Source organism: Stomoxys calcitrans, chromosome 4 (genome assembly GCF_963082655.1).
Source record: "Stomoxys calcitrans chromosome 4, idStoCalc2.1, whole genome shotgun sequence".
Taxonomy (NCBI): Eukaryota; Metazoa; Arthropoda; class Insecta; order Diptera; family Muscidae; genus Stomoxys; species Stomoxys calcitrans.
The window spans coordinates 40,189,532-40,215,392 of record NC_081555.1 but is presented as its reverse complement, the minus strand read 5'-3'; the positions used below and the strand labels follow the sequence as shown (position 1 = coordinate 40,215,392).

Here is a 25,861-nt window from a genome sequence, read left to right as displayed (position 1 = left end):
TCGAAATATCCATTTCCGACCCTATAAAGTATATATATTCTTGATCAACGTAAAAATCTAAGGCGATCTAGCCTTGTCCATCTGTCTGTTGAAATCGCGCTACAGCCTTTAACTGGATAAGCACCCAAATTCGGCACGGACATTGAGTGGTCTAATATATATGTCACTATTCAACTTTGTAGAACCAAAGACCAATATTTTGTCTTTTTGGCAGATATATCGAATTATAAACCAATCTGAACCATATTAAGGTCGGATGTTGGGAAGTCTTAACCTACTCACTGTTTCAAATTTCAGCGAAATCAGGTAATAAATAAAGCTTTTATGGTCTTCAGACCCTCTATCGGGAGATCGCTCAATATGGTAGCTATATCTAAATGTAGTCCGATCTAAACCATGTTTGGATCAGTTGTCGGTAGGCCTTAAACTATTCACTGTTTCAAATTTCAGCAAAATCGGATGAAAAATAAAGTTTTTATAGGCATTAGACCCTTTATCGGAAAATCGGTCTATATAGCAGCTATATCCAAATATGGTCCGATTTGGCCCGGGCAATAACTTAACTAGCGTGCATCAAAAAGACGTATCTGTGCCAAATTTCAGCTCAATATCTCATTTTTTGAAAGCTGTCGAGTGATTACAACAGACGGACGGATAGACGGACAGACACACGGACATCGTTAAGTCGTCTAAGAATTTTACGACGATCCGAAATATATATACTTTATAGAGTCCGAAATTGATATTTCGATGTGCTGGAACGGAACGACTAAATGAATATACCCCTATCCTATCCCTCCTATGGGTATAAAAATAGAGATATTGAGCTGAAACTTGCACAGATTCTTTTTTTGTCCATAAGCAGGTTAAGTTCGAAGATAGGCTATGTCCGGCTACATTTTGATATAGCCCCCATATAGACCGATCCGCCAATTTAGGGTTTAAGGCCCCTAAAAGCCACATTTATTATCCGTTATTTTTGAAATTTGTAACAGTGAGTTGTGTTATGCCAGTCGACATCCTTCTTCAATTTGACCCAGATCGGTTCAGATTTAGATATAGCTACCATATAAACCGAACTCTCGATTTAAGGTTTTGGGCACATAATAGGGCCATTTATTGTACGATTACGCCAAAATTTGGGCCAGTGAGTTGTGTTAGGCCCTTCGACATCCTTCTTCAATTTGGTCTAGATTGATTCCCTCGATTTAAGGTTTTGGGCCCATAAAAGGGGCATTTATTGTCCGATGTAACCGAAATTGCGGACAGTGAGTTAAGTTGGACCCCTCGACATCTTTCTGCGATATGGCATGGATTGGTTCAGATTTAGATATAGCTGCCATATAGACCGATCTCTCGATTTAAGGTTTTGGGCCCATAATAGGCGCATTTATTGTCCAATTTCGCCGAAATTTGGGACAGTGAGTTGTGTTGAGGCCTTCGACATCTTTCTTCAATTTGATCCAGACCGTTTCAGATTTGAATCATAAATATGCCTATGGTACCAAAGAGACCAATATTTTGTTCTGCAAAATTGAACAACGATGTTTGTTTATTAGACCACTTAATATCCCTGTAGAGTTTGGTACAAATCGAACCAAATTTCGATAAAGCTACTATGGGGGCATAAATAATGAATTTTTCACCGGACTATGACAGAAGGTGATTTACATATATCCGAGCTGGGGGGTATCCAAAGTTCGGCCGGGCCGAACTTAACGCCTTTTTACTTATTATATATTCCTTCTGAAGTGCGCCATAAAATATATGGGACACATGGGAGAGTTTATTGAACTTCTTATATTTTTAAGCAGTAATTCTGCCCTTCTTAAGGCCATGTTTATTACCGTGAAAGCCAAGTACTAACCTGGCAATGTCGCTCTCATGTTAAAATGATATAAACATGGAATTCGGAAACCTGGCCTCGCGGATGCAAAACAAGAAATGATATCAGGCCTCAAAGTCGCCGCCTTTTCCCGCTGGGTTGTATAGACTGATCTCACATGTTGGTTGTATTTATTTTTCACTTGTATCTTTTGATCTTTTGTTTGTTCTTGGTTTCTGTCTTCACTTGATTGTTTTGTTATTGTTGTCGATAATAATAAGTATGTATTTTCCTTGGGTTTTCTTTTCTACGCTCAGAAAAAAGTGGTTCATTGAAATAATTAACAAGTAAAAGCGTATTAAGTTCGACCAGCCGAATCTTATATACCCTCCACCATGGATCGCATTTGTCGAATTCTTTTCCCAGCAACTCTCTTTATGAAAACAAAGGACATAAGAAAAGAATTGCTATGCTATTGGAGCTATATCAAGTTATTTACCGATTCAGACTATAATTGAATTGAATGTTGAAAACCATAATAGAAGCCATTCTGTTAAATTTCAGCTAATTCGAATAGGAATTGCGCCTTTAGGGGCTCAAGAAGTAAAATAGGGAGATCGTTATCAGGCTATAGACCGATTCACACCATATTTAACACGTGTGCTGAAGGTCATGGAAGAAGCCGTTGAACAAAATTCTGCCAAATCGGATAATAATTGGGCCCTCTAGAAGCTCAAGAAGTCAAAATCCCATATCGATTTATATGGCAGCTATACCAGGTTATGAACCGATTTGAATCACACTTATCACAGTTGTTGGAAGTGATACCACAATACCACGTGCAAAATTTCAGCCAAATCGGATAAGAATTGCGCCCTCTAGAGGCTCAAGGAGTCAAGACCCAAGATCGGTTTACATTTACAATCCCAACCGACCTACACTAATAAAATGGATGGTAAGGTCGAGATGCGTGGCGGACTGTTTGGAATCCCTGGATAGGATCCGGGCCCACGATGTGACGCTGACATGGATTCCTGGGGATGAGGGGATTCCAGGAAATGAGAGGGAGGACAAGTGCGCCAGGAGTGGTTCGTCTGCGCCGGGCGGACCAGTCATCGGTCTTGCCTACGTGCAATTTGTCGAGCTACTGAAGACAGTAGCTGGGATGGCCAGGGCGGCGTCGGTGGCGAGGTGGGACATGGTAGATGGTTGCCGGACTGCGAAGGCGCTATGGCCGGTCATAGACAAGGTAAGAAGACGAGGGAGTTGCTGGCATTCGATAAGAAGTCGATGAGTACTTTGACAGGGGTCATAACTGGACACTGTGTCATAGACTGCATGACGGCGCGCATGGGGATACCGCACAATGACTTCTGTAGGAGTTGCCTCGATGAGGAGGAGACAATTGAGCACTTGTTGTGTTCCTGTCCGGGTCTGCAGAGACGTAGGCTCTCCTTTCTGAGGAGACGTAGGCTCTCCTTTCTGGGGAGCCGTTTCTTCTGTGATCTGGGTGAACTTGCGAACGTACCTCTGGTTTCTCCTCTGAGGTTTGTTGAGGGAACAGGATGGTTCCGACGGGGGAGTGCCACAGTATCCGGCGTAGGTAGATCCGTGCTTGCCTAGGGATGGTGGTTCTTTACCTCCCGCTCGGGTTTCTCCAATCCTCTTTTTTTCTTTTATTCGTGTATAACCTCTAGTACGAGGTCTCATATTTTCTTATTTCTTCCCTTTCTCTCTTTAGGGTACCACAATGGGTCCAACTAGCCTCCGAGTGAAATCACCTTTGGTGGGCGACCCATTCAACCTAACCTAACCTACACTAATAAGGTTAGGTTTCTGTTAAATTTCTACATCTACGAATTCTGGAACTTGGGTGGGGTGCGTGCAAGTTATTTGGTAGTAAATCTATTAGATTGGCTCGGTTGATGAAAATATGACTCGTGGCCACTAAGTAATCGGACATATATTTCACACGTTGGCATCGGTTTTAGCCTAGATTGAGTAACTGTTTACCGCTACTATACTCTTTTAGGAAGCTAAACCTCTCGCTTTAATCATGAAGATCCCACCTGACGTCCCTGGGAGGTACTTGCCTACTCACAAGATGATGATGTGGCTTAGACAAGGCAGGTATGGATATCGCTTATTGTCTATTCTGGTAAAGCATAGACACATTCTGGCATGACATGATATACCAATAATATGTTATATAGACAACAAGGTTTCTTTGACAGCACCCCAAGTCCTCTGACTAGTGACTTCAGGTGTGCAAATACACACAAGAGCATACGACATCCTATAACCAAAAGCCATCCAGCAGAACCATCCTGACCTCTCGTTTCTAAGCCCATAGGCTTAGGACGATTCTGCCGATGGCCGTCGAAGGATCATTACATCCTTGATCCCGTTATTATCGTCTTCCCTGGGTTAAGTTTTTCTTAGTTTCCTTAGCGAACCGGGTAGTCTGTATAATAATAGAGATATAACCTTGTAGATTATATAGAAGGCTCTCTAACTTTTAAATAGAAGACTCTTTAGCTGTCAAGGAATACACAATGTTAGAATTTTTCACATTTAGGTTGCCCTGGATAATATAAAATCCAGGGATCCGGAGCCGGTACCTTTTTTCCGCTCCACTCCACTTCCTCTTCGGCAATTTTTTTTCGCTCCACTCCAACGCTCCGCACCGGCAATTTCTTTTTCGCTCCGCTCCCGCTCCTTTGCTTTTAAATTGACTATTTATTTTTAACAAGTAAAAGCGTGCTAAGTTCGGCCGGGCCGCGTCTTTTATACCCTCCACCATGGATTGCATTTTTCAAGTTCTTTAAATGACTTTTTCAAATAGAAAAACACCACCTCCAAAATTTCAGGCCAATCGAGTAATAATCGCGCCCTCTATAGGCTCAAAAAGTCAAACTGGGAGATCGGTTTATATGGCAGCTATATCAGGTTATATACCGATTTAGACTATGCTTAGAACAGTTGTTGGAAGTCATACCAAAACGACATATGCAAAATTCCAACCATATTGGATAAGAATTTCGCTCTCTAGAAGCCCAAAAATTCTAATCGGAAGGTCGGTTTATATGGCGGCTATATCAGGATATGAACTGATTTAGACCATACTTAAAACAGTTGTTGGGATCAAAATAAACCACTTCATGCAAAATTTCAGCCAAATCGGATAAGAATTGCGCCCTCTAGAGGCTCAAGAAGTCTATTCGGGAGATCGGTTTATATGGCGGCTATATCAAGTTATGGACTGATATAGACTATACTCGACACCAATGTTGGATGTCATACCAGAATACTTCATGCAAAATTTCAGCCAAACCGCATAAGAATTGCGCCCTCTAGAAGTCAAGATCCAAGGTCGGTTTATATGGCAGCTATAGCAAAACATGAACCGATTTGACCCATTTATAATCTCAACCGACCTACACTAAAAAATGTATTTATTCAAAATTTCAAGCGCCTAGCTTTACTCCTTCGAAAGTTAGCGAGCTTTCCACAGACGGACGGACGGACATGGTTAGATCGACTTAAAATGTTATGACGACAAAGAATATTTATACTTTATGGGGACTTAGACGCATATTTCGAGGCGTTACAAATCGAATGACGAAATTAGTATACCCCCATCCTATGGTGCCCTATGACGTGATTATTGAATTTTGTCATTAAGTTTACAACATCAAGCTATATTCAAATCCGATTGTATGCATTCTTGATCGCCGTCTATATCGGGCTATATCCTTATAAAGCCCCCATATAAACCGATCTCCTGAATTGATTTCTTGAACCTTAAGAGGGAGTAATTCTTATCCGTTTTGGACGAAATTTTGCAAACCGGTTTCTTTTATGACCTACAACATTTTTATAAAGTAAAATCTCACTCGGTTCATAACCATTTATAGCCCCCATTTAGACCGATCTACCGATTTTACTTCTTTAGCCGCTAGAGGGCGCAATTCTTAACCAATTTGGGTGAAATTTTGCATAAACCCATGAAATTTTGGGTGAAATTTGCATAATTTCTCCTAATACCTCCAACTGCCGTATAATCCAACCTCCCGATTTTACTCCCTGAGCGTCTAGAGAGCACCGTTATTATTTGAATTGAACGAAATTTTGCACAGTAATTATTCCTATAACCTCCAACATCCATGCCAAGTTTGGTCTGAATCCGTGCATATTGCTCCTATATAAACAGAACTTCCGACTTTACTTCTTAAGCATATATCGGAAGCATTTCCTAACCAAATTTAAAAAAAAAGTAAAAACGGTTTAAGTTCAGTCGTGCCGAACCCACCACAATGGATATTTTTATTATCCTATTTAATTAAAAACCTACTTAATCTATATTAATGACCAAGTATGGACAGATTTGTATCATATACGGTTTACGTACCGAGATGTGTACATAAGTCACAGTTTAAAACTTTAAGGAAATCAGGTTCTGAATGAGGATTATATGGCTTAAGATTCCAGATTTGCAGATCGGCCCATATGGCAGCTATATTCAAACATGGTCTGATATGGACCATACGCGGTTCGGATATCGGGAGGCCTATTAAAACTCCATGTTCCAAATTTATATCAAAGTATGGTCCAATCCGAACCAAATTTTGTTCGGACAACGGGAAATCTAATAGAACTCTCAGCTCTAAATTTCAGCGATATAGGAAAATAAGGCTTTTTATTGGCTTAAGGCCCTATTTTGGCAGATCGGTCTATAATACAGCTATATCTAAATATGGTCCGATCTTGATTATGCTCAGGTCGGACATCGAAAAGCCTAGTACAACTCACTGTTCCAAATTTAAGCGAAATTAGGTAACAAATAGGGCTCTTATGGGCTTAGGACCCTTAATTGGCATATCGGTCTATATGGCAGCTATAACTTAATATAGTTCGATCTGGACCAAACCGTTGGCGGATGTCAATAGAAGGTCACTCTTCTAAATTTCAACAAAATCGGGTGATAAACAAACTCTTAAATCGGTAGGTCAGTCTATACGGCAGCTATATCTAATTATGGCCCAATGTGGACCATTTTCGCTTCAGATTTTGGGGGCCTTAGTACAACTCGCGGTTTATAATTTGAATGAAATCGGATAATAAATGCGGATTTTATGGGCTTCAGACCCTCAACCGGGAGAACGATCTATATGGCAGCTATATCTACAATAAATATGATCCTACTTTGCTCGTTTAAGAACCCAACCTGCGTATAGACAAAATACGAATCCATTTTTCCTTTTTAGTTTCTGCCTATAAAAAAAATCTTGACAAAAGCAAAGTGTGTGCAGACAAGAGGACGACATCGTGTAGTTAGTCTGAGTTTTTTTTTTTTTTAATTTTGTAAAAAATCTACAAAACATCATTTACCTTTTCTCCTTTAAAAAAAAAACTATCTGCTCGCTTTATGGGCGTTAGATAGATAACATTGTGGTCTGTAATTTTGTTTGGCTTCCCTCAAGTGTACGATATGTGTACGTATGTCCAAACTTATTTTGGTTTATTTGAAAATTAACCATATGTATACTCCTATCGTTTGGGGAAACAATACGAAGGCGCCTACAAGTGTTTCCCCGAAGTTCATTACGATGTGATGATTGAAGTTGAAACGAATTAGTATAGATTTTCCTCTTTGAATTTTGTTTAATATAAACAAATAAGCGCAGCGCTCAAAATATTATTATTGCCAGCAGAAAATGATTAGAAAAAAATAATATATGATACTCACATTCACACAATGGTTCTTTATACAAAAGGAGAAAAAGAACACCTATGTTCCTTGAGTAACCAATTCTAATAATTGGTTTTCCCTATAAATTTTAAGCCTATTATATAAATAAATGTTGGATGGTGAAAACGACCTTTGAAAATAACGGTTACTTAAGTCGAATACAAATAAACACAATTTTAACAGAAATTAAAGCATATTTTTAGGTGTTTTGTTTTCACATGTATAACTGTGAAACTTTATATGAAAAAGATTGTTAAATAAAAATTGTGGTTTATAAATGGGTAAAGATATACATAGATAATATAAAAGTATAAATATATTTTAGCACAGTGCATGTGCGGATTAATTTAATCGATAAATTTATTTATTAAAGGGCACACTGATGCAAAAATACACTTTAAATATCAAATTTTAGGAGAATTGCAAAAAAAAATTTGTGTCTCTTTTAACCAACGGCCCCTATTAATCACTTCATGTAACTAAAATAGAACAGAAAGAAGCGGTTCATTTTTACTAACGCCAGCTGGCATTCAATGGGATGGGACCACCATTACATGTCATATAAAGTACAAATATATCCTAGCACAGTGCATGCGAGGATTTATTTAATCGACTATTTTATTTATTTAAGGGCACACTGATGCAAAATTACACTTTATTAGTAAAATTTTCGAATTATTGCTAAAAAAAATTGGGTCTCTTTTAACCAACGGCACCTATTGATCACTTTATGTAACTAAAAGATGGGCCCCTTTTTAACAACGACATCTGGCATCAAAAAAGTGAAAATGATATACACTATCTCTTTTAACCAACGGCACCTATTGATCACTTTATGTAACTAAAAGATGGGCCCCTTTTTAACAACGATATCTGGCATCAAAAAAGTGAAAATGATATACACTATCTTTATATATTTTATGTCTATGTTATTGGTTATTTTTATATCACGATCTGTAAAAGAACAATTCAAACGGCGATCTAGTCCTTTCCGGTATTAGCATTGTTTTTCCACTTCGTAAGGATCAAAGTGGCGATGGGGGCCTTGCTTTCTTTATATACCATTCTTTGCAGTATTTACCTACGTTTAAGGGTTTAACATATATTCAAGACTCTTTCTTGGTCCTTTTTATATTCTCCACGATAAGATGGAGAGTATACTAATTTCGTCATTCCATTTATAACATATCGAAATATTCTTCTGAGACCCAACTAACTATATGTATTCTTGATCGTCTTGACATTTAAAGTTGATTTAGCCAAGACCTTCCATCTGTCGAAAGCACTCCATCCTTCGAAGGGACAAGGCTAGGCGCTTGAAATTTTTCACAAATTCTTGCTATTAGTGTAGGTGTGTTGGAATTATATATTGGTCATATCGTTCCATATTTAGATATAGCTGCCATATAAACCGGTCTTGGATCTTGACTTTTTGACTGCAATACTTATCTGATTTGGCTCAAATTTTGTATGAGGTGTTTTGTTTTAACTTGCTAGATATGGTCGAAATCGGTTCAAAACTTAAAATAGCTCCCATATAAATCGATCTCGGATCTTGACTTCTTGATCTCTCCGTCTGTCGAAAGCACGCTAACATTCGAAGAGATAAATGTTGGCGCTTAAAATTTTGCAATATACTTGTGTTTGATATAGCTATAGATATAGATAAAAACCGATCTTGGATCTTGACTTCTTAAGCCACTAGAGGGAACAATTCTTATCCGATTTGGCTAAAATTTTGCATGACTGGTTTCGCTATGATTTCAAACATCTGTGTAAGTATGGTTGAAATCGGTCTATAACCTGATATGGCGGTCATATAAACCGATCTGTGGTTTTGACTTCTTAATACGCTAGAAGGTGCAAATCCTATCCGAATTCACTGAAATTTTGCACGAAGTGTGGCGAGCCTCCAGACAACCTTCTAAATGCTTTCTCGATAATTCCTGTGTTTTATTTAAGTACTACATAGTGCACCATGATTATGTTTAAAAAATGTATGATATTTTGTTAAAGTTTTTCGAAATTATTCCGAAAGCTGATCAGAATATTCTGCTTTATGTGCGTCCTATACGAATAGAGCGCGCTTCAATCCGCATGTATTCTCATATGCATGGTACTTTTTTCATAGATATGTGTCTACATGTATATTTGATGAATTAAAAGCTCGATTTAATCGAAAAAGTTGGATATTTATTCCAATATCCATTTGTCATATTAAATTTTTCGTGTGTATCAATTGATGTATAAATTTTTAAATTGCATATGACATGTCCCATCGTGTAATGGCATCTTTAATTGTATTAAATTGTCAAATACCAAATAACGGACTTCCTTTGGTTTTGAACACTGGTATTCGTTATTTGTATCGTTGCTAGGCGAACGAATACCAACATAATTCCAACGAAAATTATGGTTATTCGTTATAATTTTTGCTCGGCCATGTTACATTCGCGATTCAGAAACCCAATCGCGTAAAAATATTTTATTTTTTTGTGTTTTGAAAGGTAATTATCACATAAAAAATGAACAATTATAAACAATTGATGAAGACTGTTATGAAACTATTCGAATAATGTGCACAAGTGATTGATAAAAGTGGAAAAAACGAAAACAAATCATTTGTGGTGTTCAGTGTGTGTGTACATACAAAAATTTTTGTGGAATATGATGAATATTTTCACCTGATACAAGTGAATTGAATGGTGTATAAACGTATAATCAAGTCAGTGGTTTTGTGGTGGTGGTGTTATGACAATTATGATGATGAAATAAGAATGGAAATCATTTATTCAAATTCAATGCCTTATAGGTTGTAACTACTAATATCATGCAATAATTGGTGAAAGCATTGTGTATGAATTGATTTTTTGCGGAAACACGAGTAAACATTTTCAATTGTCTCATACACATACATACGTGGGCTCTTGTATTCGAATCGTGGTTGTATTTCCCCCCTTTTTGAGTTTGCTAGCTATGCTATTTTGTGTGTTATAAGTACAAGGTTATTGCACGACACTTTGCGTCTCTCTTTCTCGCGCAATGCCATTCGTTGTTGTGTTTTCCAATTGGTGGCGCTTTTATTGAAATCGCCAAAATAACTAATGCAACGAGTGGCGAGTGTTGAAAACAACACTAACAGCGAATCAAATGCAACCCAGCGTTTTGGATACGAAGTACGGGAAGAATAAAGAGCCAAAAAATTTGTTGATATGAATGGGCAATATTGCAGACAAATAACTAATGCTATTGGCAAAAATGAACAATATGTATATAAAAGAAATTAATTATATTTTCTTTTTTTATTATAAATATTGGAAACCCGTAAATAAGTCTAATTTTATTCTCAAGCATTTGTGTGAATGTAGTGTCTTTTAGATGGGTGTGTGTTTGTGTTTGTTGGTATGTCTGGAATTTCATGAAATTCCATCTTAAAGTCGTCAGCTGCAAAATGCATGCAGCATAGCTTAAAATGTTAGCAAATAAAAATAAAACCTTTATTGACTTATTTTATTTTTAAACAAAATGTCCGGTTTTAGGTTTAGATCTTACGAGTGAACCTCAAAGTGCCAATTTTGTTCCGTTTTCAATAAATTTGGCACGTAGTGCATGATAACGCCTTCTAACACAACCTCTAACTAGAGCACATATTGGTGGGTTCGATTTCACTTTGGAGCTTCTTAGAGTGAAGTCTTTACTGTTTAAAAGCCAAGTTTTTTTTAATGAATTCCTGCCCTACGAAGTCCTTGCTCCTTTCTTTATATGCTGCAATCATCCAGGGGCCTTCTAATAAGGGACGAAAGTTACAATAACCAAACTGATTTGCGATTAGAGAAACTTAATTAGAAAATTACAGAAATTTTGTAACAGTAATCATGTAGAAAATCGTTTGGGATTGGCTAGCGTGACACACATTTAGCCTGGGTGTATCAATCCTATGTCGGAACATAGTTGAGCCAGATCTACTCTGGTTTGCAGATATAGGTTATCTTCTTCAGATAGTGTCTGAACGAAATCGGTAAACAGAAATCAGATCATATACTTCCAAATCAAAAACCTCTTTCTGAGAATACGGGTTCAAAGATCTGACTCTCCAGAATGTAGTCCTTCGTGTTAACCGTATCCTGTAAATTTACAAATTACCAACAGACTTTTGGTAGAGAACTTTTATGTGAACTTTATCTCACAAATTTCGACAATATTCATAACAGTATACCCGTTTTTGATAATACTTTTCTGATGTTCTCGCCAGGATTTAGGCACACGCGTTCAGCGTCATAGGGGGATATACCAACCTCATTGGTATCTGCAGTTTTTTGTGCGAGGAATGTCTCGACTCCCCCTGTCTCAGAGAAATTATCATTACTGCGTTCTTAACGTACATTTGGAATGGCCCTCAGACTGAATATGGCTCTAAGTGCATTATCTGATTAATCACCCATAGATTAGTACGTTACCGAAGTTTCACCCATAAACACCCATAGTCTAGAAAAGTTCAGTTATACGGCTGTAAACACTAAGCGCACCGTTCTCCGCCTAAGGCACGAACTCCTAGGTATTGAGTTAAGCATTCAGCCACCTCCTGACCTGGACGTTCCTTCTCAAATTCGAAGTTGGTGAAAAGTTTCGCCTAGGTATTTTGATTTAGACAGTGATAGCTCTAAATCGTTTAGGTCTGGCACCTTCAAAACGCCATTTTTTAAAACCAACACCATTTTTCTAAGCCATGTAGACAGTCATTCAAGAAGACAGCTTTCCAAGTGCACCTAGATCAAGTAGAGAGGCAAAACAGTAATTACGGCCTTTGAGCACAAAGCATCAACATCTTCGTAGGCAACGACTTTCACTCCCTTATCTGCAACAGAGTTATTAAGTATGTCTATTTATATAGGCTATATTGCAATGTGAATATACCTTGGCGCAGAGGTTAGCATGCATGCCTATAAGGCCGAACGCCTGAGTTCAATACCCGGCGTGAACATGACAAAGAAATTAGCGGTGGTTTTACCTTTACTGGTGCTGTCTACATTTGTGAGGTATCCTGCCATGTTAAAACTTCTCTACCAAGTTGTGTCGCTAAGCGGCACGCTCTTCGGACTCGCCATTAAGAGGAGGTCCCTTATCATTGAGCTTAAGTTTTATTCGGAAGTACTTTTTCATATGGAAGAAATATCCTTTGTTTCCTAATGGAATGTCCATGGGAATTTTTACATTTCACATAACTGAATTGGTAGCGACCTCGGATTATCGGCTCCCAATAGAGGCTTTGGTCTGTTGCTACTATGAAATCACATTGGACAAAAATTATCTAACCTTCAAAACCTTTCTTACAATGGTATTTGTTTTTCCCTTTTTTTTATTTATTTATACCTCTATATGTTAATTGGAAATATGCTTTCTTTAAATAAACTCCAACCAGACATCTCCAACTATTGTATATATAGGTGATTTATCAATTCCCCGTTTGATATGCAACTCATTTGCAAATTTCAAACTATACTTTTAACCAATAATTCGATCTTTGATCTTTAAAGGCCATCAAATTGAGTAACACGTTCGTTAAAGTTATTATCAAAGAATGTTAGTTCTATTGTTGGACATACATGCATAAATAAGTGGTCCATGCTATTTTGTTAGTCATGCATGTGAATGTGAACATTCAGACAGCACTTAATGATTTTTTGTGTGTTTATAACCCCATCTCTTGACTCTTCACCTCGCTACCACCGACCGATCATCGAGCGAGCGCCGTCGATGCTTTGAATGGAATTTAATAATGATATGCTGTCATTTTTGGCATAGTGCTGGCTTTGTGATGATGCTAAGTAAAACTTGTTTGGTTTTTTTTAAAGCTTACTCTGGCTGGCTATGCTTTTATGGGGTTTTGAGGCAAATTCTTCAACATTTTCAAGATGACAAGCTTTGAATCGTCGAGTTTTGAAACTGAAAAAAGAAGACTTTGGAGTGTCACATACACACATCGTCAATTTCATACATATACGTATCTCAAACGTAGTATTGCCAGTTTATTAACATTATTTGGATAATCATAATTCAACCCAATTTCGTTCTACACTTCACCTGTTTTTCGTTGTCGTAGTCGTTTTCACACAACACTTATCAACATTTTTTTTTGAGTTATGAAAATTGTGGGGGATTTTTTTGTGTGAAGGCGATCGAAAGCTGTCAGGAAATGATATTATTAAGTCAATGATAGCAACGTCATAGATTTGTAATATTGTACACGCATTTTTTTCGTGAATTAGAAAGTTCCGAATGATAGCTGACACCCAACATCTTATATCTAAAATGACAAACTGTATCAATGCTATTGCAGTGTGTGTGTGTGTTTTGCAAAGAGAGTAACATATTAATATTATTTTGAATAAAGAATTTTAGAAAGAGAGTAAACGATACTACTACGGAATAGGTTTTATAGAGCTTCGGCTTAAAACTTCATTCACTAGGGTCATAACGTGACATGCATACACACCCAAATGAGGATTCGAAAACTCAGGGTAAACCTAAATCACCCTGCGCAGACTGTCCACAATTGTGATCGGTAAAGGGGTTCGATTTTTTTCGATGACGATGGAGTTCTTCATCGGCTAGGACTGGCCCCTCAGTGTATAACACACTGCTATAACAACAACAACGGCAACGACTGCATAGCAGACTGATTCAAATTCTTTACATGTATTCAGCGCAACGTCAAAGATAGTCCATACAGTCCGAATTCATAATTTCTCATCTCCAGGATAAGATAAGTCATATTTCGCAAAACACTTGATCACAGGGCCTTTGCCAACCTACAATCCACGGCATGACGTCACGCCTCTTTAGCGGGTTATCTAAGAAAACGTTTGCCATACCGGCATGATCAGCGCTTATCAGCGATCCATTCTTTGCTAACAACAGCCCCACGGTTCGAAAAAAAATCCTTTGCATCTCACAACCTATCTCGATCTCACATGGCGGGAATCTAGAGCCTTCTGTGCCGCCTCCCACAACCTCTCCTGCATAGACCCTTATTTCACAGAGTTAAATGTAGACTTCTTCCTCCATACCCCACCCATTTAGATCCATGTTATTGTTGTAGTTGAAGCAGTATTGTACACTGAGGCGGTAGTCCTTGCCGATGAATGACTACATCGGGTCAATCCACTACGTACAACCGGCTGCCATGGAATTGATTTAGATCTATCCGTGTATATAGAAGAACTTGAGAAAGACGGAGTAACTCCGGAACAGAGATCACTTTCCGGAAAAACGACATCAAGCCCGTCGAGAATGAGCGACATCTTATATCTAAACATGTATATTGAACATGTATATTGAAGGTCATGGGAGAAGCCGATGTTCAAAATTTCATTGGATAATAAATGCGATCTCTAGAAGCTGAAGAATTCAAGGTACCGGATGGTTATATATGGGTTTGCGCCATCTTAGCGCAGTTATTGAAAGTCATAAAACACCTCATGCAAAATTTCAGCCAAATCGGATAATAATTGCGCCCTCTAGCGGCTCAAGAAGTCAAAATCCAAGATCGGTTTATATGACAGCTATACCAGGTATTATCCGATTGAAACCGTACTTGGCACAGTGGTTGGAAGTGACGCCAAAACACCACGTGCAAAATTACAGCCAAATCAGATAAGAATTGCGCACTCTATAAGATGAAGATGTCAACACCCAAGATCGGTTTATATGGTAGCTATATCAGGTTATGAACCGATTTTAGCCATACTTAGCAAAACTTCAGTCAAATAGGACGAGAATTGCGCCCTCTAGAGGCTCAAGAAGTCAAGACCCAAGATCGGTTTATATGGAAGCTATATCAAAACATGGACCGATTTGGACCATTTACTACCCACCTACACTAATTAAAAGTATTTGTGCAAAATTCCAAGCGTCTAGCTTTACTCCTTCGAAAGTTAGCGTGTTTACGATAGACAGACTGACGGACGGGCGGACATGGCTAGATCGACATAAAATGACATGACGATCAAGAATATGTATACTTTATGGGGTCTTAGACGCATACTTCGAGATGTTACAAACAGAACGACGAAATTAGTATACCCCATCCTATAGTGGAGGGTATACAAATCAAAAGCCACTAAAGAGGCTTCCGAACGCTATTTTAAAAGAAGCGTTCTCAATCCTGCAAAAGCAGTGGATTAACCTAATTTACAAAAAAAGGGAAAGGATTTTTATCCCTACCGCAGAATTATGTATAGACTCCACGTTTTTAAAAACCCTTGTATATCCAAGAGGAAGTCACCGTGGCGCAAAGCTTGGCATGTCCTGCTATTACGCTGTCGTCTGGGTTCGAATCCTGGCGAGAAGGTCAAAAAAGTTTCAAGTGTTGGTTATCTGCTCCTAATGAAGGTGAGATTTGTGGGCCATGTTAAAATATCTGATCAAAGAGTTGTCGCCCTGCGGTACGCAGCTACAACTTTGAGATAGAGATAGGGGTAGAAGCACAGAAGATCGAGGCGTTTGGACATCTATTCTATATTCCGCTAGAGGAAAAAATATTCTGTAATGGCCAATTAAAGTAAAGTAATTTGGCCGTTAAGGTGCTGACCTAAAAATTAATCCTTGTATGTAGGACCACACATTTTTAATTGCTCCTTCTATGTCATAGTTTCCACGGATCACCTTTTGACATGAGCATGCCACTTATATTTAAGGAAAAAGTCGTAACATGGTTTTGAGTTAAAAAAAATTTAAGGTGTATAGGTCTCTTGAGAGGTTTTTAATGCCGCATAACCTGTCGTTTCTGGTTTGGGTAAGAATATTACCCTTGTTTATTAACGTTCGCAGTACTAAATTTGCACAAGTACAGCACAGATATTAAACACATTCTAATATCATGGATTAAGCTGTTCCAATTGTTAGTAAATTGTTATCATTTCCATCATGATTTTCTCTATAAAATTCTTCTTTCAACCCGACCTCATTTCAACCTATTGTAGAAGGTGAACTGTAATTTTTTTCTCAACATTTTTGTGGTTCCACTTTTGGATGTATGATTTCTTTCCTAATCCTCCTCTTTATTGGTTGTCATTTTTGGAATTTCTTTCAAGGACTTTTCTCATTTTCGACTGCTTCGGGTGATAGTGTTGATGTGTGGCGGCTCAAAAGTATGTTGATGCATCCGCAGTAGATGCCAAAGAAGACTGCCTTCACTTCTTTGTCATTTCTTGAACATACTGCGACTAAATGAATGAGCGTGTGTGTGTTTATGAGTCACATCTGTTACTCCCTTTTTGGCAAACGTCACATGGTTTTTGTATGCAATTTTACAACCAATCAATGAGTACAGCGACTCGCAGATGCCATTGTCCAATGCAAATATTTTCTCCGTCAATGTTTTGTTTCTTTTTTTTTTCAATATGCTTAAAATCACTTTCAATAACAAGGTGGAAATATTTATTTTAATATTATTTTAATAATAATTATAGATGCTGAATAGTTCCTAATATTATTAATTCAGTAAATGGTACTTGGTGTTATATTGAACAGATAGACCAAAAACAATTGTCGTAGTATTATCCACATATTTGCATTTGCATCGTTAAGCTCCTGTAGGTGAGCAAGCTCGTTTCGGTCCATAGGAGCGATTGACGCGGGAACGGTGTAGCCATTGATTATTGAATGGCACCAATAACTCGCCCGATCAAATCGAGCATCATAAGCCCTCAGTATTTAAAGGTGGTATTACACGATGTAATTCTCATGTTTTTTTTCAAAGGGGCAACCCTGAAGTTGTACAAATCGTGTGATACGTTTAAAAAATGTAATATGAAAATTTGATTTTGGAACAAATATGCAATTCTTTCGATTAAAGCTAGCTCTTATTTCATCTAACACATGTATATGTCTATAAAAAATACGATTCATATGAGAATACATGCCGATTAGAGCGCCCTCTATTCGTATTTGACGTACATAAGGAAAGTCTTGTGGATAAAGAAAATTATAGCTCATATGTATGTAATTATTATGTCGTATAATAGCACCTTAAGCAAGAGCCAGTGCCGCCTGGCCTCTCCACGCTTGCATTGGATAATCAGACACCTGTTGACCTGTTGGCGCGCCCGGGAACTCTCAGATGACTTAGAGATGGCGATGATAAATAAATTGGAGCTCCAAGTTCCAGCCCGTGTGGTGCCCAAAACTTTCCTATGCCGGGACTAAAAATAATTTATTTTTCGTGCTTCGCCAGCAGTTTAATTGTTTTAGTTGGAGTAACAGTAGGTTCATTTGTCTTCATTTTTGATCCTCTTCTTAGGACGTATATAATCATCAATTCCATCACCTTAAGATTACCGGCAGTGAAACTTCATCTTTAATGTTGAGTGGGCGCTGTAACTGTTTATTGATAAATGTCAACAAATAATTGATTACAATGTATCGTACTGATACAAATCGAAACTTTCGATAATCGCGATTTGAAATTAATGAGTATTTGTTATGAGTTAAATATGATTTAAGATATAAGATGAAGCCTAGAAAACTTACATTATTTGTCCATTGGCATATCAAGTTTGAATCTAAAAATAATTGATGGTTTTTACATCACATTTTACTTTGATCTGCTGTCTATGGCTCTCTGATTTTTCAATCCCATACTTTAGTGCAAAAAATCGATGCCCAAGAGGTAAAATATGTATGTACATTAGCATGAGTTCTAACTGTTCTTTTGAGAAATTATAATAATATCAAAGCCAACGTTATACTCATTTTCTTACACTAAACGTATGTTTTAGTGCATTCTACACATCAATGCATATATACATGCTTCAATACATCGGATCGTCATATTGTGTTTTTTGTCTTTGTACGAACCTAACTTACGCACAGGTGTAGTTTCTCGTTAGTATGTATGTCGTAATTTAATTCACATCTAAATCATAGTTGAACAAGCAATGCAAAAGAGCAATCTCTCAAGAGGAGAAGAAAGGGAGAGTGCAGAGAACTACAATATGAAAAATGTAGAGGAATGTATCTGTTGACTTGCAACCGCACACATAACCCATCTAGTGTTGCAAAGTACATCATGTATAAATAAGTACAAGTACTGCAAGTACAACGAAATAGCGAAATAGCTTCATACGCATCTCATTGGCCATTGGTGGTTCAGTGTTGGGTCGGGGGTTTTATATGTAAGTTTGCATTCGCTTCGTTGGCATCTTCGTTGCATTGATTGCATGTTTTCTCTTCTTCCACACAAAAACGAATGAAAACCGACGAGACTTCCTACATTCAAACACATACACACCAGCGCAACATGATTGTGGCGCGGTCTTTTGTTTTGTTCAAATGCTTCTGCATTTTCGTATTTGTGTTTTGATTTTACTACCTTTGGTTTGATTTGCTGCTTCTTCTTCACCTATTTCATTGTGGTCTTGTGTCGTTTTTTTTTAATTTTTCTTTGCGATGAGCTAGCATTGCGCGCGCATTTTTTTGTTGTAGTCTTGTGCATATGAATCCGTTGGGTTGCTGTTGTTTGAGATTTTTGTAGATACTTCAGAGTTGCCAAAGCGGTGTGAAGAAAATTGGCAAGTGTATATGGGGCGCTTTTAAAATTACTAAGAAAATGTTAAGGGAAGATATCTACGAAGTAGGTACATAGACAAATTTCTTTAAAAGATATAATTTTGATATTTAATGTTAATAATGGGTAAATCCTTAAGCGTAGTTTAGGGGTTATATTCGTAGGATAGGGGGTATATTCATTTAGTCATTCCGTTTGCAACACGTCGTCGTAAAATGTCCGCCTCTGTCCGTCTGTTGTAATCACTCTAGAGCCTTCAAAAATTGAGATATTGAGCTGAAATTTGGGACTGCTACGTCTTTTTGATGCACATTGGTTAAGTTTTTGAACGGGCCAAATAAAACCATATTTGGATATAACTGCAATATAGATCTGCCGATAAAGGGTCTGAAGGCCATAAAAGCTTTATTTTTTATCCGATTTCGCTGAAATTTGGAATAGTATGCAGTTTTAAGCCTCCCAACATGGTACATATCGGACTATATATAGATATAGCTGTCATATCGACCGATCTGCCGATAAAGGTTCTGAAGCCCATAAAATCTTTATTATTTTAACCGCTTTCGCTAGTGAGTTATTTTTAGCCTCCTGACACCCGATCTAAATATGGTTCAGATTGGACTATATTTAGATATAGCTGCCATATAGACCGATGTGCTGATAAGGTGTCTGAAGCGAATAGATGTTTTATTTATTACCCGATTTCGCTAAAATTTGAAACAGTGAGTAGGTTAAAACCTCCCAACATCCGACCTAAATATGGTTCTAATCGGACTATTTTTTGATAAAGCTGCCGTATAGACCGATCTGCCGATAAGGCCCATAAAAGCTTAATTTTTTACCCGATTTCGCTGAAATTTGATCGGTTTATAATTGGATATATCTGCCAAAAAGACCAATATTTTATTCTACAAAATTGAATAGTGAAATATATATTAGACCAGGTGATGGGTATCCAAAGTTCGGCCCGGCTGAACTTAATGCCTTTTTACTTGTTTAATCTGTTCTTAACTAGATTCTATTTCTAGAGACTATTTTGACTAGAGACTATTTTGCTGCATTACTTATACATTTAGCCATAAATAAGCCTCACCGCTGAACACAACTTCCCGATAAAACAGTGGGTGTCCATCGAGCTGTTGGCACAAAGAAGGTTTTTTTAACCAATTTCAACGATTTTCAGTCCTTTCTCTTTTGTGAGTATCTCCATAATAAATTGGCAGTGTATACAGAACATTTTTTAGTCTCACATATTACGGTTCCACACAATTTTCAACCAGTGTGCCACACCGTAAACTCATCAAAAACGTAACTCACATAAAATCACCCTTTACTTCCTTACTTCTGATCGCTCATAACGTTTCCCCATTTGTCTTGCTTTTTAAAAAAGTTTTTACATTTCAAATAATCTAAACCCTATAAATATCCTGTTGGAAAAGGGTTGCCTTGTATTTAAAACATAGGTATTTATCTTTTTAAAACCTCTCGCATGGCGTCTGACTAAATAACAGATATTTAAATGAAGAGGTACACAGTAAACAACATAAAATCGCTATTTTTATAAATATAGGTCGCATAAACATTCGAAATAATGTTGGCCTACTTACACTCATATTTTTATTCAAGTATATAATTAGAACCAAAAACATGTCGTTCTAAATTTGGAATGCTTTGAATGGCTACTTTTGCATGAGCATACACAGTGGAGAAACTTCTCATAAAAACAAAATTGTTGACAAAACAAACTATTTATATTTTGGCACTTTGTTGAAAACCAGTTTCACGTATAAAATATGAAATTAAAACCTTTACAATATGTATGCACCTATACATAAATTTTTCATTATTAAACTTACATCATTTGATATTACATCCCTTATACTCGAATCTCATAATGTTACTATGTTTACCTTTGATTAATGTGGCAACACTGCTGCCGTAGTGCACAAAGCTAAGGTTCTCATAGTTTACTACGTTATATGTACTCGTTCACTTGTGATTTTCGCTTTCGTCATGTTTTGATGCAACTAGAAAATTAAATGTATATTAGTAGCGACTGTCTGGCTGTCAGACATATGTACATACGTACGGCAAGGCAAGTGAGTTTCTCTCCATGTCCATGCTCTTCCTCTTCCAATCAGTCTATAGCAGCACACATATTGTATTTGTAATAGCAATTTTGCAATTGTGTCGTTGCCATTATCGTCTCGTAGTTGTTGTCCGTCAAATGCATGAGAGTGTTTCCTTAAAAACAATTGTTTTGAAAATTTGCAAAATCATTGATATGTCATTTTTAGTCATATGAGTGAGCACTTGCTCTCTCTCTCTCTCTCTCTCTCTCTCTCTCTCTCTCTCTCTCAACTTTACAATCATTTACATCTCAAAACAAGAGACGAATAACTCAAATTCCGGCTCTTTATTATAAAGTGAGTAGCCTAATATCAGCAACATGCCTTTGTACACTCTCCAGCACTAGCTATTCTCAACCCCTCATTGCTTGATGGGGCTGCCTACCCTTCTCGCCCACAGAGCTTTGCCAACCGAACGACCAACCAACCCACTGTACTCGTTAGTGCTGTGTGTTGGCCTTTGGATTTATTGCTTGTTGGTCTTTGTTATTGTGCCATGTTTGCTGTTTCCTTTCATCTTGCACTCGCCGCTGCTCTCTTCCAGTTTCTAAAGCTGTTGTTTCTTCGTTTGATTTGATTTTTTTGCACACTTTGTTTATTATTTTTTTTACCCATTATTATTTTCAATTTTTTCCGTTGTGTGTTTTGTTTATTTCCTTTTGGCTTTTTTGCGTTTATTTTGAGGGAATTTGAGTTTCTCTTTGTTGTCTTTAATTTCATTATAACGCAGTTGTGAAGACGGTTTGGATGCAAACTAACAATAATACCTACCAACAAATAAAATACGATAGTAAACATTTCTATCAAGTGTTGTGTGTGTTAATTAACTAATTGAAATTGTTCAAAAATATTGCAAAACAAACTACATTTATTAAAAAATAACATTAACGAGTTAAAACAAGTGCATATTTTGGATAAAAGAAAAGGTGATTTTTTTCCTATGTACAACAAAGGCATTGTTCGTGTTGAGTTGAGTCAGTGATAAATGTGTCTCAGAATCATTCGATTGATGAAAATTTCTAACTAATTGTGAAATTTGTGTTTCATTCATGAGATGCACATGATGCATGTATGTACCTATATGTATGTATAGTTGATATTTGTGAATATTAGTTAATGAAAGTATACTTCAAATCACTGAAGAAAGAAAATATAATTATTGAACTTTTTGCTGAAAAATACCTAAAAAATAGATAATAATTGGATACCAGGATTGTGAACGCCCTTTACCTATAAGAATTACCCCAAAAACTAAATACATGAAAACTATATACAAATCTGAAACATAATAGAATTAAGAAAGTAGAGTCTTTTGCCCAAGGACAAAATAGTTAACGACGCAATTTTGTGGGGATGGGTGAGATATTCTTTCTCTTCTGTCAAACTTCTATACACTGTCAAATTGACATATAGGTTTTTATTTGTATTGCCACGTGCAGCAGCCAAAAGATTAAAAGATTTGTGATAAAAACGTATAATTAAAATCATTAAAAATGTGTAAAAATAAATTATATGTGTAAAAAAACTTTAAAATTTAAACTATCCATTTGACGTTCAAGTAAGATTTGGATGCAACTCTGGAAAATTACATTAGCTGGGCTAGTGACTTTACCTTTTCAATTGTACAATGATTCGAACCAACAATATATTTGGTAAATTTTGTATGAAACGGCTTTTAATCGTTATTTATGAAGGGTAGCAGATATGAAATACTACAATTATCACATTTTTTCGTTCTGGGCAAATATTTTTTAAATCCTCCACCATAGGTCCATGTTTTGATATAGCTGCCATATAAACCGGTCTTGGATCTCGACTTCTTGAGCCTAATTATGGTTCGAATCGGTTCATAACCTTATGTAGTTACCGTAAGTAGCCATCTGCCGATTATACTTCTCGTGGTGTTCTGTTCCGACTTCCAACAATTGCGTCAAGTACGGTCAAACTCGGTCTTTAAACTAATTTAGCTCCCATATGATATTCAATATGCGTGCCAAATATGGTATAAATCGGTTCATAACCCGATATAGTTCTCATATAAACCGATCGCTCGATTATACTTCTTGAACCTCTAGACGGGGCAATTCTTATTCGATTTGGTTAAAAATTTTCTACAATAATTTCTATGACTACTATGGTCTCTAACATCCAAACCAAGTATGGTGTGGCCATGATATATCTCCAATATCACGGCAATTATTATCCATTATTCTTTGTTTGCCTGTAAAGAAGTACCGGGAAAAGAACTTGAACCCATTTACTTTTTCTCGATATGATCACCTTTTGCCTAGAAGTTGGCTCTTTCAAAAAACGACCTGCAAGCTGCACAAATGTAATCTGCCAGTATTTTGGCCCATTCGCATACAATGGCTTTCTTCAGCGTATCCATATCGCATATTTTTTACCCACCACTATAATAGGTTGTCCACTAATTTTTTATACCCTCCACCAAAGGATGGTGGCATATTCTAATACGATCTAGCCATGTCCGTCGGTCTGTCCAATTGTCTGTTGAAATTACGCTACAGTCTTTAAATTTTTTTTATACCCGCCAACATAAGATGGAGTGTATACTAGTCTACTCACTCCACTTGTAACACCTCGAAATATTGTTCTGCGACCCCTTAAGGTATATATATTCTTGATCGTCTGGACATTTTCAGTCAATCTACCCATTTCCGTTCGTCTGTCGAAATCACGATAGCGGACGAACGCATAAAGCTAGTCGCTTGAAATGTTGTATAGATACATCTTATTGATGTAGGGCCATATCGGTTCAGATTTTGATAAAGCTTTCATATAAACTGATCTCCCGATTTGACATATTTAGCCACTAGAAGCCGAAATCGTTATCCGATTGGGCTGAAATTTTGCATGTAATGTTCTATTACGACGTCCAACAGTGCCAAATACGTTTGAAATCGGTCTATAACCTGATATAGCTCCCATATAACGCGGTCTTCCGATTTGACTTATTTAGCCACTGGAAGCTGTAATTTTTGTGCGATTTGGCTAAACTTCTGCATGTAGTGTTCTGTTACAACTTCCAACAACTGTGCCTAGTACGGTTCAAATCGGTTTTTAATCCGATATAGCTTCCATATAAACCGATCTCTCGATTTCAAGTCTGAATTGCCTGGAACCTACAATTTTTGTCCAATTTGGCAGAAATTTTACACGTGGTGTTCTGTTCCGACTCACAACAATTATGCCAAGTACGGTCCAAATCGGTCTTTTACTTGATGTAGCTCCTTATAAACCGATCTGTCAATTGTCCTTGTTCGGTTCCTAAAAGCTTTCATTTTTCCCTGGTTTGGCAGAAATGTGGCACATATTGTAAAATTATGCCTTTCTAATTAACTAATTTCGTTTCAATCTTAAGCAGAATCCATGGTGATGGGCCCAAACTATCGATAATCGGAACATCTGGACCGAACTAGGCCAAATTGCAGAAAGATGTCGCAGGGCCTACCGCAACTCACTGTCCCGAATTTCAGCAAAATCGGATAATAAATGTGGCTTTTATTGGCCTAAGACCCTAAATCGGCGGATCGGTCTATATGCCAGCTATACCCAAATCTGGACCGACCTGAGACAAACTGAGGAAGGATGTCGAAGGGCCTAACACAACTCACTTCTGCAAATTTCAGCAAAATCGGATAATAAATGTGCCTTTTATGGGCCTAATACCTTAAAAGGGCGGATCAGTCTATATGGGGGCTATATCAAGATACAGTCCGATATAGCCCATCTTAATCTGCCTATGGGCAAAAAAAAAAGAATCTGTGATTTCAACAGACAGACGGACGGACATGGCTAGATCGCCTTAGATTTTTACGCTGATCAAGAATATATATATACTTTATAGGGTCGGAATGGATATTTCGATGTGTTACTAAATGAATATACCCCCTATCTTATGGTGGTGGGTAGAAAAATCAGGTGATCAATATATATAAGGCAATATCAATGCGCAGATTGATTAAAACCAGATAAAATAATCTCAGTTGGAACTCATGAGAGAATCATTGTAAACAATTTTAACCCAATCGTATCTTAAAGGACCCATTCAGTGTCGAATCGCTTCTTTTTGTTTAATTTTGCAAAAGAAAATGTATGCCAATCGTCGTAGAAACAATAGATCTTAGCCATTCCACCACTTTCTTAATTGCAAGGATCTCTAATTGATACACACTGCAGTGGTCGGGTAACCTTTTCGATATGACCAGTTCTAGATCTTTAGAGTACACCCCAAAGCCCACCTGGTTGTTTAGTTTGGAACCATCCGTATAGAAGTCTATACATCTTTTGTTACCAGGTTCGTATCGTAGTTCCAACAGGTTCTATCAGGAATATTGATACAGTACTTTTTATCAATAACCGGCTCAGGTAGGGTGTTATCCACACTGCCTGGAACATCGGATATTGTTTCAAGGATAACACAGTGTCCGTAGCCGTCACATGATTAATGAGAAAGCTTCCTTAACCTCACGGAAGTGGTCGCTGCAATTTGGGTAGTCACAATGTCCAGAGGCATAAGATGTAGCATTAAATTCGTTCTCAGTGCGGCTGTGACACACAAACAAGCC

General features: G+C 37.3%; 1 protein-coding gene across 2 annotated transcripts in view; it reads left to right on the top strand.

Annotated features, from left to right (window-relative positions):
* Nucleotides 1-9,995: 9,995 nt before the first annotated feature.
* The window catches only part of LOC106084312 (uncharacterized), a 72,431-nt gene continuing 56,565 nt past the window's right edge, over nucleotides 9,996-25,861 (top strand). The window contains exon 1 of one of the 2 annotated variants that reach the window (XM_013247898.2): nucleotides 9,996-10,084. The gene's annotated coding sequence lies outside the window, so the exon portion shown is untranslated. Of the gene's footprint in view, nucleotides 10,085-22,097; nucleotides 22,199-25,861 lie in introns of those variants that run through there. The other variant, XM_059368367.1, reaches the window with a different exon arrangement.